This window comes from Macaca mulatta, chromosome 17 (genome assembly GCF_049350105.2).
Source record: "Macaca mulatta isolate MMU2019108-1 chromosome 17, T2T-MMU8v2.0, whole genome shotgun sequence".
NCBI lineage: Eukaryota > Metazoa > Chordata > Mammalia > Primates > Cercopithecidae > Macaca > Macaca mulatta.
This window is the reverse complement of record NC_133422.1, coordinates 52,136,930-52,152,374: the sequence shown is the minus strand read 5'-3', so window position 1 is coordinate 52,152,374 and position 15,445 is coordinate 52,136,930.

Sequence of the window (15,445 nt, the reverse complement as noted above, 5' to 3'; positions counted from 1 at the left end):
GCCCATAGACGGCTACGGTGAAAAAGGAAATATCCTCAGATGTAATCTGGAAAGAAGCTTTCTGAGAAACTGCTCTGTGATGTGTGACTTTCACTCACAGAGTTACATCTGTATTTCCTGAATCTCTTTGCTAGCCTTATTTCTGTGGAATCTGAGAACAGATATTCGTATCCCTTTGAAGACTATAGGGCCAAAGGAAATACCCTCCGATAACAAAGAGAAAGAAGCTTTCTGAGAAACTTCTTTGTGTTCTGTGAAATCATCTCACAGAGTTACAGCTTTCCCCTCAAGAAGCCTTTCGCTAGGACAGTTCTTGTGGAATATGCAAAGTGATATTTGGAAGCCCATAGAGGGTTATGGTGAAAAAGGAAATATCCTCAGATGAAATCTGTAAAGAAGCTTTCTGAGAAACTGCTTAGTGTTCTGTGAATTCATCTCACAGAGTTACATCTGTATTTCGTGGATCTCTTTGCTAGCCTTATTTCTGTGGAATCTGAGAGCAGATATTTTAGGTCCCTTTGAAGACTATAGGGCCAAGGGAAATATCCTCCGATAACAAAGGGAAAGAAGCTTTCTGAGAAACTTCTTTGTGTTCTGTGAAATCATCTCACAGAGTTACAGCTTTCCCCTCAAGAAGCCTTTCGCTAAGACAGTTCTTGTGGAATTGGCAAAGTGATATTTGGAAGCCCATAGAGGGCTATGGTGAAAAAGGAAATATCCTCAGACGAAATCTGGAAAGAAGCTTTCTGAGAAACTTCTCTGTGGTGTGTGACTTCCACTCACAGAGTTACATCTGTATTTCGTGGATCTCTTTGCTAGCCTTATTTCTGTGGAATCTGAGAACAGATATTTCGGATCCCTTTGAAGACTATAGGGCCAAAGGAAATATCCTCCGATAACAAAGAGAAAGAAGCTTTCTGAGAAACTTCTTTGTGTTCTGTGATATCATCTCACAGAGTTACATCTTTCCCCTCAAGAAGCCTTTCGCTAAGACAGTTCTTGTGGAATTGGCAAAGTGATATTTGGAAGCCCATAGAGGGCTATGGTGAAAAAGCAAATATCCTCAGATGAAATCTGTAAAGAAGATTTCTGAGAAACTGCATAGTGTTCTGTTAATTCATCTCACAGAGATACATCTGTATTTCGGGTATGTCTTTGCTAGCCTTATTTCTGTGGAATCTGAAAACAGATATTTCGGATCTCTTTGAAGACTGTAGGGCCAAAGAAAATATCCTCCGATAACAAAGAGAAAGAAGCTTTCTGAGAAATTTCTTTGTGTTCTGTGAAATCATCTCACAGAATTACAGCTTTCCCCTCAAGAAGCCTTTCACTAAAACGGTCTTAGGTATTTGCAAAGAGATATTTGGAATCCCATAGAAGGATACGGTGAAAAAGGAAATAACCTCAGATGAAATCTGGAAAGAAGATTTCGGAGAAACTGATCTGTGATGTGTGACTTCCACTCACAGAGTTACATCTGTATTTCGTGGATCTCTTTGCTAGACTTATTTCTGTGGAATCTGAGAGCAGATATTCGGATCCCTTTGAAGACTATAGGGCCAAAGCAAATATCCTCCGATAACGAAGAGAAAGAAGCTTTCTGAAAAACTTCTTTGTGTTCTGTGAAATCATCTCACAGAGGTACAGCTTTCCCCTCAAGAAGCCTTTCGCTAAGACAGTTCTTGTGGAATTGGCAATGTGATATTTGGAAGCCCATAGAGGGCTAAGGTGAAAAAGGAAATATCCTCAGATGAAATCTGGAAAGAAGCTTTCTGAGAAAGTGTTTTGTGATGTGTGACTTCCACTCACAGAGTTACATCTGTATTTCGTGGATCTCTTTGCTAGCCTTATTTCTGTAGAATCTGAGAAGTGATATTTCGGATCCCTTTGAAGACTATAGGGCCAAAGGAAATATCCTCCGATAACAAAGAGTAAGAAGCTTTCTGAGAAACTTCTTTGTGTTCTGTGAAATCATCTCACAGAGTTACAGCTTTCCCCTCAAGAAGCCTTTCGCTAAGACAGTTCTTGTGGAATTGGCAAAGTGATATTTGGAAGCTCATAGAGGGATATGTAGAAAAAGGAAATATCCTCAGATGAAATCTGGAAAGAAGCTTTCTGAGAAACTGCTTAGTGTTCTGTTAATTCATCTCACAGAGTTACATCTGTATTTCGTGGATCTCTTTGCTAGCCTTATTTCTGTGGAATCTGAGAACAGATATTCGGATCCCTTTGAAGACTCTAGGGCCAAAGGAAATATCCTCCGATAACAAAGAGAAAGAAGCTTTCTGAGAAACTTCTTTGTGTTCTGTGAAATCATCTCACAGAGTTACAGCTTTCCCCTCAAGAAGCCTTTCGCTCAGACAGTTCTTGTGGAATTTGCAAAGAGATATTTGGAAGCCCATACACGGCTAAGGTGAAAAAGGAAATATCCTCAGATGAAATCTGGAAAGAAGCTTTCTGAGTAACTGCTCCGTGATGTGTGACTTCCACTCACAGAGTTACATCTCTATTTCGTGGATCTCTTTGCTAGCCTTATTTCTGTGGAATCTGAGAACAGATATTCGGATCCCTTTGAAGACTATAGGGCCAAAGGAAATATCCTCCGATAACAAAGAGAAAGAAGCTTTCTGAGAAACTTCTTTGTGTTCTGTGAAATCATCTCAGAGAGTTACAGCTTTCCCCTCAAGAAGCCTTTCGCTAAGACAGTTCTTGTGGAATTTTCAAAGTGATATTTGGAAGCCCATAGAGTGCTATGGTGAAAAAGGAAGTATCCTCAGATGAAATCTGGAAAGAACCTTTCTGAGAAACTGCTCTGTGATGAGGGACTTCCACTCACAAAGTTACATCTGTATATCGGGGATCTCTTTGCTAGCCTTATTTCTGTGGAATCTGAGAAGAGATATTTCAGATCCCTTTGAATACTATAGGGCCAAAGGAAATATCCTCCGATAACAAAGAGAAAGAAGCTTTCTGAGAAACTTCTTTGTGTTCTGTGAAATCATCTCACAGAGTTACAGCTTTCCCCTCAAGAAGCCTTTCACTAAGACGGTACTTGTGGAATTGGCAAAGTGATATTTGGAAGCCCACAGAGGGCTATGCTGAAAAGGGAAATATCCTCAGATGAAATCTGGAAAGAAGCTTTCTGAGAAACTTCTTTGTGGTGTGTGACTTCCACTCACAGATTTACATCTGTATTTCGTGGATCTCTTTACTAGCCTTATTTCTGTGGAATCTGAGAACAGATATTTCGGATCTCTTTGAAGACTATAGGGCCAAGGGAAATATCCTCCGATAACAAAGAGAAAGAAGCTTTCTGAGAAACTTCTTTGTGTTCTGTGAAATCATCTCACAGAGTTACAGCTTTCCCCTCAACAAGCCTTTCACTAAGACGGTTCTTGTGGAATTGGCAAAGTGATATTTGGAAGCCCACAGAGGGCTATGCTGAAAAAGGAAATATCCTCAGATGAAATCTGGAAAGAAGCTTTCTGAGAAACTTCTTTGTGGTGTGTGACTTCCACTCACAGAGTTACATCTGTATTTCGTGGATCTCTTTACTAGCCTTATTTCTGTGGAATCTGAGAACAGATATTTCGGATCTCTTTGAAGACTATAGGGCCAAAGGAAATATCCTCCGATAACAAAGAGAAAGAAGCTTTCTGAGAAACTTCTTTGTGCTCTGTGAAATCATCTCACAGAGTTACAGCTTTCCCCTCAAGAAGCCTTTCGCTAAGACAGTTCTTGTGGAATTGGCAGAGTGATATTTGGAAGCCCCTAGAGGGCTATGGTGAAAAAGGAAATATCCTCAGATGAAATCTGGAAAGAAGCTTTCTCAGAAACATCTCTCTGGTGTGTGACTTCCACTCACAGAGTTACATCTGTATATCGGGGATCTCTTTGCTAGCCTTATTTCTGTGGAATCTGAGAACAGATATTCGGATCCCTTTGAAGACTGTAGGGCCAAAGGAAATATCCTCCGATAACAAAGAGAAAGAAGCTTTCTGAGAAACTTCTCTGTGTTCTGTGAAATCATCTCACAGAGTTACAGCTTTCCCCTCAAGAAGCCCTTCGCTAAGACAGTTCTTGTGGAATTGGCAAAGTGATATTTGGAAGCCCATAGAGGGCTATGGTTAAAAAAGGAAATATCCTCAGATGAAATCTGGAAAGAAGCTTTCTGAGAAACATCTCTGTGGTGTGTGACTTCCACTCACAGAGTTACATCTGTATATCGGGGATCTCTTTGCTAGCCTTATTTCTGTGGAATCTGAGAACAGATATTCGGATCCCTTTGAAGACTGTAGGGCCAAAGGAAATATCCTCCGATAACAAAGAGAAAGAAGCTTTCTGAGAAACTTCTCTGTGTTCTGTGAAATCATCTCACAGAGTTACAGCTTGCCCCTCAAGAAGCCTTTCGCTAACACAGTTCTTGTGGAATTGACAAAGAGATTTTGGAAGCCCATTGATGGCTACGGTGAAAAAGGAAATATCCTCAGATGAAATCTGGAAAGAACCTTTCTGAGAAACTGCTCTGTGATGTGGGACTTCCACTCACAGAGTTACATCTGCATATCGGGGATCTCTTTGCTAACCTTATTTCTGTGGAATCTGAGAAGAGATATTTTAGATCCCTTTGGAGACTATAGGGCCAAAGGAAATATCCTCCGATAATAAAGAGAAAGAAGCTTTCTGAGAAACTTCTTTGTGTTCTGTGTAATCATCTCACAGAGTTACAGCTTTCTCCTCAAGAATCCTTTCGCTAAGACAGTTCTTGTGAAATTGGCAAAGTGATATTTGGAAGCCCATAGAGGGCTATGGTGAAAAAGGAAATATCCTCAGATGAAATCTGGAAAGAAGCTTTCTGAGAAACTTCTCTGTAGTGTGTGACTTCCACACACAGAGTTACATCTGTATTTCATGGATCTCTTTGCTAGCCTTATTTCTGTGGAATATGAAAACAGATATTCGGATCCCTTTGAAGACTGTAGGGCCAAAGGAAATATCCTCCGATAACAAAGAGAAAGAAGCTTTCTGAGAAACTTCTTTGTGTTCTGTGAAATCATCTCACAGAGTTACAGCTTTCCCCACAAGAAGCCTTTCGCTCAGACAGTTCTTGTGGAATTTGCAAAGAGATATTTGGAAGCCCATACACGGCAACGGTGAAAAAGGAAATATCCTCAGATGCAATCTGGAAAGAAGCTTTCTGAGAAACTGCTCCGTGATGTGTGACTTCCACTCACAGAGTTACATCTCTATTTCGTGGATCTCTTTGCTAGCCTTATTTCTGTGGAATCTGAGAACAGATATTCGGATCCCTTTGGACTATAGGGCCAAAGGAAATATCCTCCGATAACAAAGAGAAAGAAGCTTTCTGAGAAACTTCTTTGTGTTCTGTGAAATCATCTCACAGAGTTACAGCTTTCCCCTCAAGAAGCCTTTCGCTAAGACAGTTCTTGTGGAATTGGCAAAGTGATATTTGGAAGCCCATAGAGGGATATGTAGAAAAAGGAAATATCCTCAGATGAAATCTGGAAAGAAGCTTTGTGAGAAACTGCTTAGTGTTCTGTTAATTCATCTCACAGAGTTACATCTGTATTTCGTGGATCTCTTTGCTAGCCTTATTTCTGTGGAATCTGAGAACAGATATTCGGATCCCTTTGAAGACTCTAGGGCCAAAGGAAATATCCTCCGATAACAAAGAGAAAGAAGCTTTCTGAGAAACTTCTTTGTGTTCTGTGAAATCATCTCACAGAGTTACAGCTTTCCCCACAAGAAGCCTTTCGCTCAGACAGTTCTTGTGGAATTTGCAAAGAGATATTTGGAAGCCCATACACGGCTAAGGTGAAAAAGGAAATATCCTCAGATGAAATCTGGAAAGAACCTTTCTGAGAAACTGCTCCGTGATGTGTGACTTCCACTCACAGAGTTACATCTCTATTTCGTGGATCTCTTTGCTAGCCTTATTTCTGTGGAATCTGAAAACAGATATTCGGATCCCTTTGAAGACTATAGGGCCAAAGGAAATATCCTCCGATAACAAAGAGAAAGAAGCTTTCTGAGAAACTTCTTTGTGTTCTGTGAAATCATCTCAGAGAGTTACAGCTTTCCCCTCAAGAAGCCTTTCGCTAAGACAGTTCTTGTGGAATTTTCAAAGTGATATTTGGAAGCCCATAGAGGGCTATGGTGAAAAAGGAAGTATCCTCAGATGAAATCTGGAAAGAACCTTTCTGAGAAACTGCTCTGTGATGTGGGACTTCCACTCACAATGTTACATCTGTATATCGGGGATCTCTTTGCTAGCCTTATTTCTGTGGAATCTGAGAAGAGATATTTCAGATCCCTTTGAATACTATAGGGCCAAAGGAAATATCCTCCGATAACAAAGAGAAAGAAGCTTTCTGAGAAACTTCTTTGTGTTCTGTGAAATCATCTCACAGAGTTACAGCTTTCCCCTCAAGAAGCCTTTCGCTAAGACAGTTCTTGTGGAATAGGCAAAGTGATATTTGGAAGCCCATAGAGGGCTATGGTGAAAAAGGAAATATCCTCAGATGAAATCTGGAAAGAAGATTTCTGAGAAACTTCTCTGTGGTGTGTGACTTCCACTCACAGAGTTACATCTGTATTTCGGGGATCTCTTTGCTAGCCTTATTTCTGTGGAATCTGAGAAGAGATATTTCAGATCCCTTTGAAGACTATAGGGCCCAAGGAAATATCGTCCGATACCAAAGAGAAAGAAGCTTTCTGAGAAACTTCTTTGTGTTCTGTGATATCATCTCACAGAGTTACAGCTTTCCCCTCCAGAAGCCTTTCGCTAAGACAGTTCTTGTGGAATTGGCAAAGTGATATTTGGAAGCCCATAGAGGGCTATGGTGAAAAAGGAAATATACTCAGATGAAATCTGGAAATAAGCTTTCTGAGAAACGTCTCTGTGGTGTGTGACTTCCACTCACAGAGTTACATCTGTATTTCGTGGATCTCTTTGCTAGCCTTATTTCTGTGGAATCTGAGAACAGATATTTCGGATCCCTTTGAAGACTATAGGGCCAAAGGAAATATTCTCCGATAACAAAGAGAAAGAAGCTTTCTGAGAAACTTCTTTGTGTTCTGTGAAATCATCTCAGAGAGTTACAGCTTTCCCCTCAAGAAGCCTTTCACTAAGACGGTTCTTGTGGAATTGGCAAAGTGATATTTGGAAGCCCACAGAGGGCTATGCTGAAAAAGGAAATATCCTCAGATGAAATCTGGAAAGAAGCTTTCTGAGAAACTTCTTTGTGGTGTGTGACTTCCACTCACAGAGTTACATCTGTATTTCGTGGATCTCTTTGCTAGCCTTATTTCTGTGGAATCTGAGAACAGATATTTCGGATCTCTTTGAAGACTATAGGGCCAAAGGAAATATCCTCCGATAACAAAGAGAAAGAAGCTTTCTGAGAAATTTCTTTGTGTTCTGTGAAATCATCTCACAGAGTTACAGCTTTCCCCTCAAGAAGCCTTTCGCTAGGACAGTTCTTGTGGAATTGGCAATGTGATATTTGGAAGCGCATAGAGGGCTATGGTGAAAAAGGAAATATCCTAAGATGAAATCTGTAAAGAAGCTTCCTGAGAAACTGCTAAGTGTTCTGTTATTTCATCTCACAGAGATACATCTGTATTTCGCGGATCTATTTGCTAGCCTTATTTCTGAGGAATCTGAGAACAGATATTTCAGATCCCTTTGAAGACTGTAGCTCCAAATGAAATATCCTGCGATAACAAAGAGAAAGAAGATTCTGAGAAACTTCTTTGTGTTCTGTGAAATCATCTCACAGAGTTACAGCTTTCCCCTCAAGAAGCCTTTCACTAAGACGGTTCTTGTGGAATTGGCAAAGTGATATTTGGAAGCCCACAGAGGGCTATGCTGAAAAAGGAAATATCCTCAGATGAAATCTTTAAAGAAGCTTTCTGAGAAACTTCTTTGTGGTGTGTGACTTCCACTCACAGAGTTACATCTGTATTTCGTGGATCTCTTTACTAGCCTTATTTCTGTGGAATCTGAGAACAGATATTTCGGATCTCTTTGAAGACTATAGGGCCAAAGGAAATGTCCTCCGATAACAAAGAGAAAGAAGCTTTCTGAGAAACTTCTTTGTGTTCTGTGAAATCATCTCACAGAGTTACAGCTTTCCCCTCAAGAAGCCTTTCGCTAAGACAGTTCTTGTGGAATTGGCAAAGTGATATTTGGAAGCCCATAGAGGGCTATGGTTAAAAAAGGAAATATCCTCAGATGAAATCTGGAAAGAAGCTTTCTGAGAAACATCTCTGTGGTGTGTGACTTCCACTCACAGAGTTACATCTGTATATCGGGGATCTCTTTGCTAGCCTTATTTCTGTGGAATCTGAGAACAGATATTCGGATCCCTTTGAAGACTGTAGGGCCAAAGGAAATATACTCCGATAACAAAGAGAAAGAAGCTTTCTGAGAAACTTCTTTGTGTTCTGTGAAATCATCTCACAGAGTTACAGCTTTCCCCTCAAGAAGCCTTTCGCTAAGACAGTTCTTGTGGAATTGGCAAAGTGGTATTTGGAAGCCCATAGAGGGCTATGGTGAAAAAGGAAATATCCTCAGATGAAATCTGGAAAGAAGATTTCTGAGAAACTTCTCTGTGGTGTGTGACTTCCACTCACAGAGTTACATCTGTATTTCGGGGATCTCTTTGCTAGCCTTATTTCTGTGGAATCTGAGAAGAGATATTTCAGATCCCTTTGAAGACTATAGGGCCCAAGGAAATATCCTCCGATAACAAAGAGAAAGAAGCTTTCTGAGAAACTTCTTTGTGTTCTGTGATATCATCTCACAGAGTTACAGCTTTCCCCTCCAGAAGCCTTTCGCTAAGACAGTTCTTGTGGAATTGGCAAAGTGATATTTGGAAGCCCATAGAGGGCTATGGTGAAAAAGGAAATATCCTCAGATGAAATCTGGAAATAAGCTTTCTGAGAAACGTCTCTGTGGTGTGTGACTTCCACTCACAGAGTTACATCTGTATTTCGTGGATCTCTTTGCTAGCCTTATTTCTGTGGAATCTGAGAACAGATATTTCGGATCCCTTTGAAGACTATAGGGCCAAAGGAAATATCCTCCGATAACAAAGAGAAAGAAGCTTTCTGAGAAACTTCTTTGTGTTCTGTGAAATCATCTCACAGAGTTACAGCTTTCCCCTCAAGAAGCCTTTCACTAAGACGGTTCTTGTGGAATTGGCAAAGTGATATTTGGAAGCCCACAGAGGGCTATGCTGAAAAGGGAAATATCCTCAGATGAAATCTGGAAAGAAGCTTTCTGAGAAACTTCTTTGTGGTGTGTGACTTCCACTCACAGATTTACATCTGTATTTCGTGGATCTCTTTACTAGCCTTATTTCTGTGGAATCTGAGAACAGATATTTCGGATCTCTTTGAAGACTATAGGGCCAAGGGAAATATCCTCCGATAACAAAGAGAAAGAAGCTTTCTGAGAAACTTCTTTGTGTTCTGTGAAATCATCTCACAGAGTTACAGCTTTCCCCTCAACAAGCCTTTCACTAAGACGGTTCTTGTGGAATTGGCAAAGTGATATTTGGAAGCCCACAGAGGGCTATGCTGAAAAAGGAAATATCCTCAGATGAAATCTGGAAAGAAGCTTTCTGAGAAACTTCTTTGTGGTGTGTGACTTCCACTCACAGAGTTACATCTGTATTTCGTGGATCTCTTTACTAGCCTTATTTCTGTGGAATCTGAGAACAGATATTTCGGATCTCTTTGAAGACTATAGGGCCAAAGGAAATATCCTCCGATAACAAAGAGAAAGAAGCTTTCTGAGAAACTTCTTTGTGCTCTGTGAAATCATCTCACAGAGTTACAGCTTTCCCCTCAAGAAGCCTTTCGCTAAGACAGTTCTTGTGGAATTGGCAGAGTGATATTTGGAAGCCCCTAGAGGGCTATGGTGAAAAAGGAAATATCCTCAGATGAAATCTGGAAAGAAGCTTTCTCAGAAACATCTCTGTGGTGTGTGACTTCCACTCACAGAGTTACATCTGTATATCGGGGATCTCTTTGCTAGCCTTATTTCTGTGGAATCTGAGAACAGATATTCGGATCCCTTTGAAGACTGTAGGGCCAAAGGAAATATCCTCCGATAACAAAGAGAAAGAAGCTTTCTGAGAAACTTCTCTGTGTTCTGTGAAATCATCTCACAGAGTTACAGCTTGCCCCTCAAGAAGCCTTTCGCTAACACAGTTCTTGTGGAATTGACAAAGAGATTTTGGAAGCCCATTGATGGCTACGGTGAAAAAGGAAATATCCTCAGATGAAATCTGGAAAGAACCTTTCTGAGAAACTGCTCTGTGATGTGGGACTTCCACTCACAGAGTTACATCTGTATATCGGGGATCTCTTTGCTAGCCTTATTTCTGTGGAATCTGAGAAGAGATATTTTAGATCCCTTTGGAGACTATAAGGCCAAAGGAAATATCCTCCGATAACAAAGAGAAAGAAGCTTTCTGAGAAACTTCTTTGTGTTCTGTGAAATCATCTCACAGAGTTACAGCTTTCCCCTCAAGAAGCCTTTCGCTAAGACAGTTCTTGTGAAATTGGCAAAGTGATATTTGGAAGCCCATAGAGGGCTATGGTGAAAAAGGAAATATCCCCAGATGAAATCTGGAAATAAGCTTTCTGAGAAACTTCTCTGTGGTGTGTGACTTCCACTCACAGAGTTACATCTGTATTTCATGGATCTCTTTGCTAGCCTTATTTCTGTGGAATCTGAAAACAGATATTCGGATCCCTTTGAAGACTGTAGGGCCAAAGGAAATATCCTCCGATAACAAAGAGAAAGAAGCTTTCTGAGAAACTTCTTTGTGTTCTGTGAAATCATCTCACAGAGTTACAGCTTTCTCCACAAGAAACCTTTCGCTCAGACAGTTCTTGTGGAATTTGCAAAGAGATATTTGGAAGCCCATACACGGCAACGGTGAAAAAGGAAATATCCTCAGATGCAATCTGGAAAGAAGCTTTCTGAGAAACTGCTCCGTGATGTGTGACTTCCACTCACAGAGTTACATCTCTATTTCGTGGATCTCTTTGCTAGCCTTATTTCTGTGGAATCTGAGAACAGATATTCGGATCCCTTTGGACTATAGGGCCAAAGGAAATATCCTCCGATAACAAAGAGAAAGAAGCTTTCTGAGAAACTTCTTTGTGTTCTGTGAAATCATCTCACAGAGTTACAGCTTTCCCCTCAAGAAGCCTTTCGCTAAGACAGTTCTTGTGGAATTGGCAAAGTGATATTTGGAAGCCCATAGAGGGATATGTAGAAAAAGGAAATATCCTCAGATGAAATCTGGAAAGAAGCTTTGTGAGAAACTGCTTAGTGTTCTGTTAATTCATCTCACAGAGTTACATCTGTATTTCGTGGATCTCTTTGCTAGCCTTATTTCTGTGGAATCTGAGAAAAGATATTCGGATCCCTTTGAAGACTCTAGGGCCAAAGGAAATATCCTCCGAAAACAAAGAGAAAGAAGCTTTCTGAGAAACTTCTTTGTGTTCTGTGAAATCATCTCACAGAGTTACAGCTTTCCCCACAAGAAGCCTTTCGCTCAGACAGTTCTTGTGGAATTTGCAAAGAGATATTTGGAAGACCATACACGGCTAAGTTGAAAAAGGAAATATCCTCAGATGAAATCTGGAAAGAAGCTTTCTGAGAAACTGCTCCGTGATGTATGACTTCCACTCACAGAGTTACATCTCTATTTCGTGGATCTCTTTTCTATCCTTATTTCTGTGGAATCTGAGAACAGATATTCGGATCCCTTTGAAGACTATAGGGCCAAAGGAAATATCCTCCGATAACAAAGAGAAAGAAGCTTTCTGAGAAACTTCTTTGTGTTCTGTGAAATCATCTCAGAGAGTTACAGCTTTCCCCTCAAGAAGCCTTTCGCTAAGACAGTTCTTGTGGAATTTTCAAAGTGATATTTGGAAGCCCATAGAGTGCTATGGTGAAAAAGGAAGAATCCTCAGATGAAATCTGGAAAGAACCTTTCTGAGAAACTGCTCTGTGATGTGGGACTTCCACTCACAAAGTTACATCTGTATATCGGGGATCTCTTTGCTAGCCTTATTTCTGTGGAATCTGAGAAGAGATACTTCAGATCCCTTTGAATACTATAGGGCCAAAGGAAATATCCTCCGATAACAAAGAGAAAGAAGCTTTCTGAGAAACTTCTTTGTGTTCTGTGAAATCATCTCACAGAGTTACAGCTTTCCCTTCAAGAAGCCTTTCGCTAAGGCAGTTCTTGTGGAATTGGCAAAGTGATATTTGGAAGCCCATAGAGGGCTATGGTGAAAAAGGAAATATCCTCAGATGAAATCTGGAAAGAAGATTTCTGAGAAACTTCTCTGTGGTGTGTGACTTCCACTCACAGAGTTACATCTGTATTTCGGGGATCTCTTTGCTAGCCTTATTTCTGTGGAATCTGAGAAGAGATATTTCAGATCCCTTTGAAGACTATAGGGCCCAAGGAAATATCCTCCGATAACAAAGAGAAAGAAGCTTTCTGAGAAACTTCTTTGTGTTCCGTGATATCATCTCACAGAGTTACAGCTTTCCCCTCCAGAAGCCTTTCGCTAAGACAGTTCTTGTGGAATTGGCAAAGTGATATTTGGAAGCCCATAGAGGGCTATGGTGAAAAAGGAAATATCCTCAGATGAAATCTGGAAATAAGCTTTCTGAGAAACGTCTCTGTGGTGTGTGACTTCCACTCACAGAGTTACATCTGTATTTCGTGGATCTCTTTGCTAGCCTTATTTCTGTGGAATCTGAGAACAGATATTTCGGATCCCTTTGAAGACTATAGGGCCAAAGGAAATATCCTCCGATAACAAAAAGAAAGAAGCTTTCTGAGATACTTCTTTGTGTTCTGTGAAATCATCTCACAGAGTTACAGCTTTCCCCTCAAGAAGCCTTTCACTAAGACGGTTCTTGTGGAATTGGCAAAGTGATATTTGGAAGCCCACAGAGGGCTATGCTGAAAAAGGAAATATCCTCAGATGAAATCTGGAAAGAAGCTTTCTGAGAAACTTCTTTGTGGTGTGTGACTTCCACTCACAGAGTTACATCTGTATTTCGTGGATCTCTTTGCTAGCCTTATTTCTGTGGAATCTGAGAACAGATATTTCGGATCTCTTTGAAGACTATAAGGCCAAAGGAAATGTCCTCCGATAACAAAGAGAAAGAAGCTTTCTGAGAAACTTCTTTGTGTTCTGTGAAATCATCTCACAGAGTTACAGCTTTCCCCTCAAGAAGCCTTTCGCTAAGACAGTTCTTGTGGAATTGGCAAAGTGATATTTGGAAGCCCATAGAGGGCTATGGTTAAAAAAGGAAATATCCTCAGATGAAATCTGGAAAGAAGCTTTCTGAGAAACATCTCTGTGGTGTGTGACTTCCACTCACAGAGTTACATCTGTATATCGGGGATCTCTTTGCTAGCCTTATTTCTGTGGAATCTGAGAACAGATATTCGGATCCCTTTGAAGACTGTAGGGCCAAAGGAAATATCCTCCGATAACAAAGAGAAAGAAGCTTTCTGAGAAACTTCTCTGTGTTCTGTGAAATCATCTCACAGAGTTACAGCTTGCCCCTCAAGAAGCCTTTCGCTAACACAGTTCTTGTGGAATTGACAAAGAGATTTTGGAAGCCCATTGATGGCTACGGTGAAAAAGGAAATATCCTCAGATGAAATCTGGAAAGAACCTTTCTGAGAAACTGCTCTGTGATGTGGGACTTCCACTCACAGAGTTACATCTGTATATCGGGGATCTCTTTGCTAACCTTATTTCTGTGGAATCTGAGAAGAGATATTTTAGATCCCTTTGGAGACTATAGGGCCAAAGGAAATATCCTCCATAATAAAGAGAAAGAAGCTTTCTGAGAAACTTCTTTGTGTTCTGTGTAATCATCTCACAGAGTTACAGCTTTCCCCTCAAGAAGCCTTTCGCTAAGACAGTTCTTGTGAAATTGGCAAAGTGATATTTGGAAGCCCATAGAGGGCTATGGTGAAAAAGGAAATATCCTCAGATGAAATCTGGAAAGAAGCTTTCTGAGAAACTTCTCTGTAGTGTGTGACTTCCACACACAGAGTTACATCTGTATTTCATGGATCTCTTTGCTAGCCTTATTTCTGTGGAATATGAAAACAGATATTCGGATCCCTTTGAAGACTGTAGGGCCAAAGGAAATATCCTCCGATAACAAAGAGAAAGAAGCTTTCTGAGAAACTTCTTTGTGTTCTGTGAAATCATCTCACAGAGTTACAGCTTTCCCCACAAGAAGCCTTTCGCTCAGACAGTTCTTGTGGAATTTGCAAAGAGATATTTGGAAGCCCATACACGGCAACGGTGAAAAAGGAAATATCCTCAGATGCAATCTGGAAAGAAGCTTTCTGAGAAACTGCTCCGTGATGTGTGACTTCCACTCACAGAGTTACATCTCTATTTCGTGGATCTCTTTGCTAGCCTTATTTCTGTGGAATCTGAGAACAGATATTCGGATCCCTTTGGACTATAGGGCCAAAGGAAATATCCTCCGATAACAAAGAGAAAGAAGCTTTCTGAGAAACTTCTTTGTGTTCTGTGAAATCATCTCACAGAGTTACAGCTTTCCCCTCAAGAAGCCTTTCGCTAAGACAGTTCTTGTGGAATTGGCAAAGTGATATTTGGAAGCCCATAGAGGGATATGTAGAAAAAGGAAATATCCTCAGATGAAATCTGGAAAGAAGCTTTGTGAGAAACTGCTTAGTGTTCTGTTAATTCATCTCACAGAGTTACATCTGTATTTCGTGGATCTCTTTGCTAGCCTTATTTCTGTGGAATCTGAGAACAGATATTCGGATCCCTTTGAAGACTCTAGGGCCAAAGGAAATATCCTCCGATAACAAAGAGAAAGAAGCTTTCTGAGAAACTTCTTTGTGTTCTGTGAAATCATCTCACAGAGTTACAGCTTTCCCCACAAGAAGCCTTTCGCTCAGACAGTTCTTGTGGAATTTGCAAAGAGATATTTGGAAGCCCATACACGGCTAAGGTGAAAAAGGAAATATCCTCAGATGAAATCTGGAAAGAACCTTTCTGAGAAACTGCTCCGTGATGTGTGACTTCCACTCACAGAGTTACATCTCTATTTCGTGGATCTCTTTGCTAGCCTTATTTCTGTGGAATCTGAAAACAGATATTCGGATCCCTTTGAAGACTATAGGGCCAAAGGAAATATCCTCCGATAACAAAGAGAAAGAAGCTTTCTGAGAAACTTCTTTGTGTTCTGTGAAATCATCTCAGAGAGTTACAGCTTTCCCCTCAAGAAGCCTTTCGCTAAGACAGTTCTTGTGGAATTTTCAAAGTGATATTTGGAAGCCCATAGAGGGCTATGGTGAAAAAGGAAGTATCCTCAGAT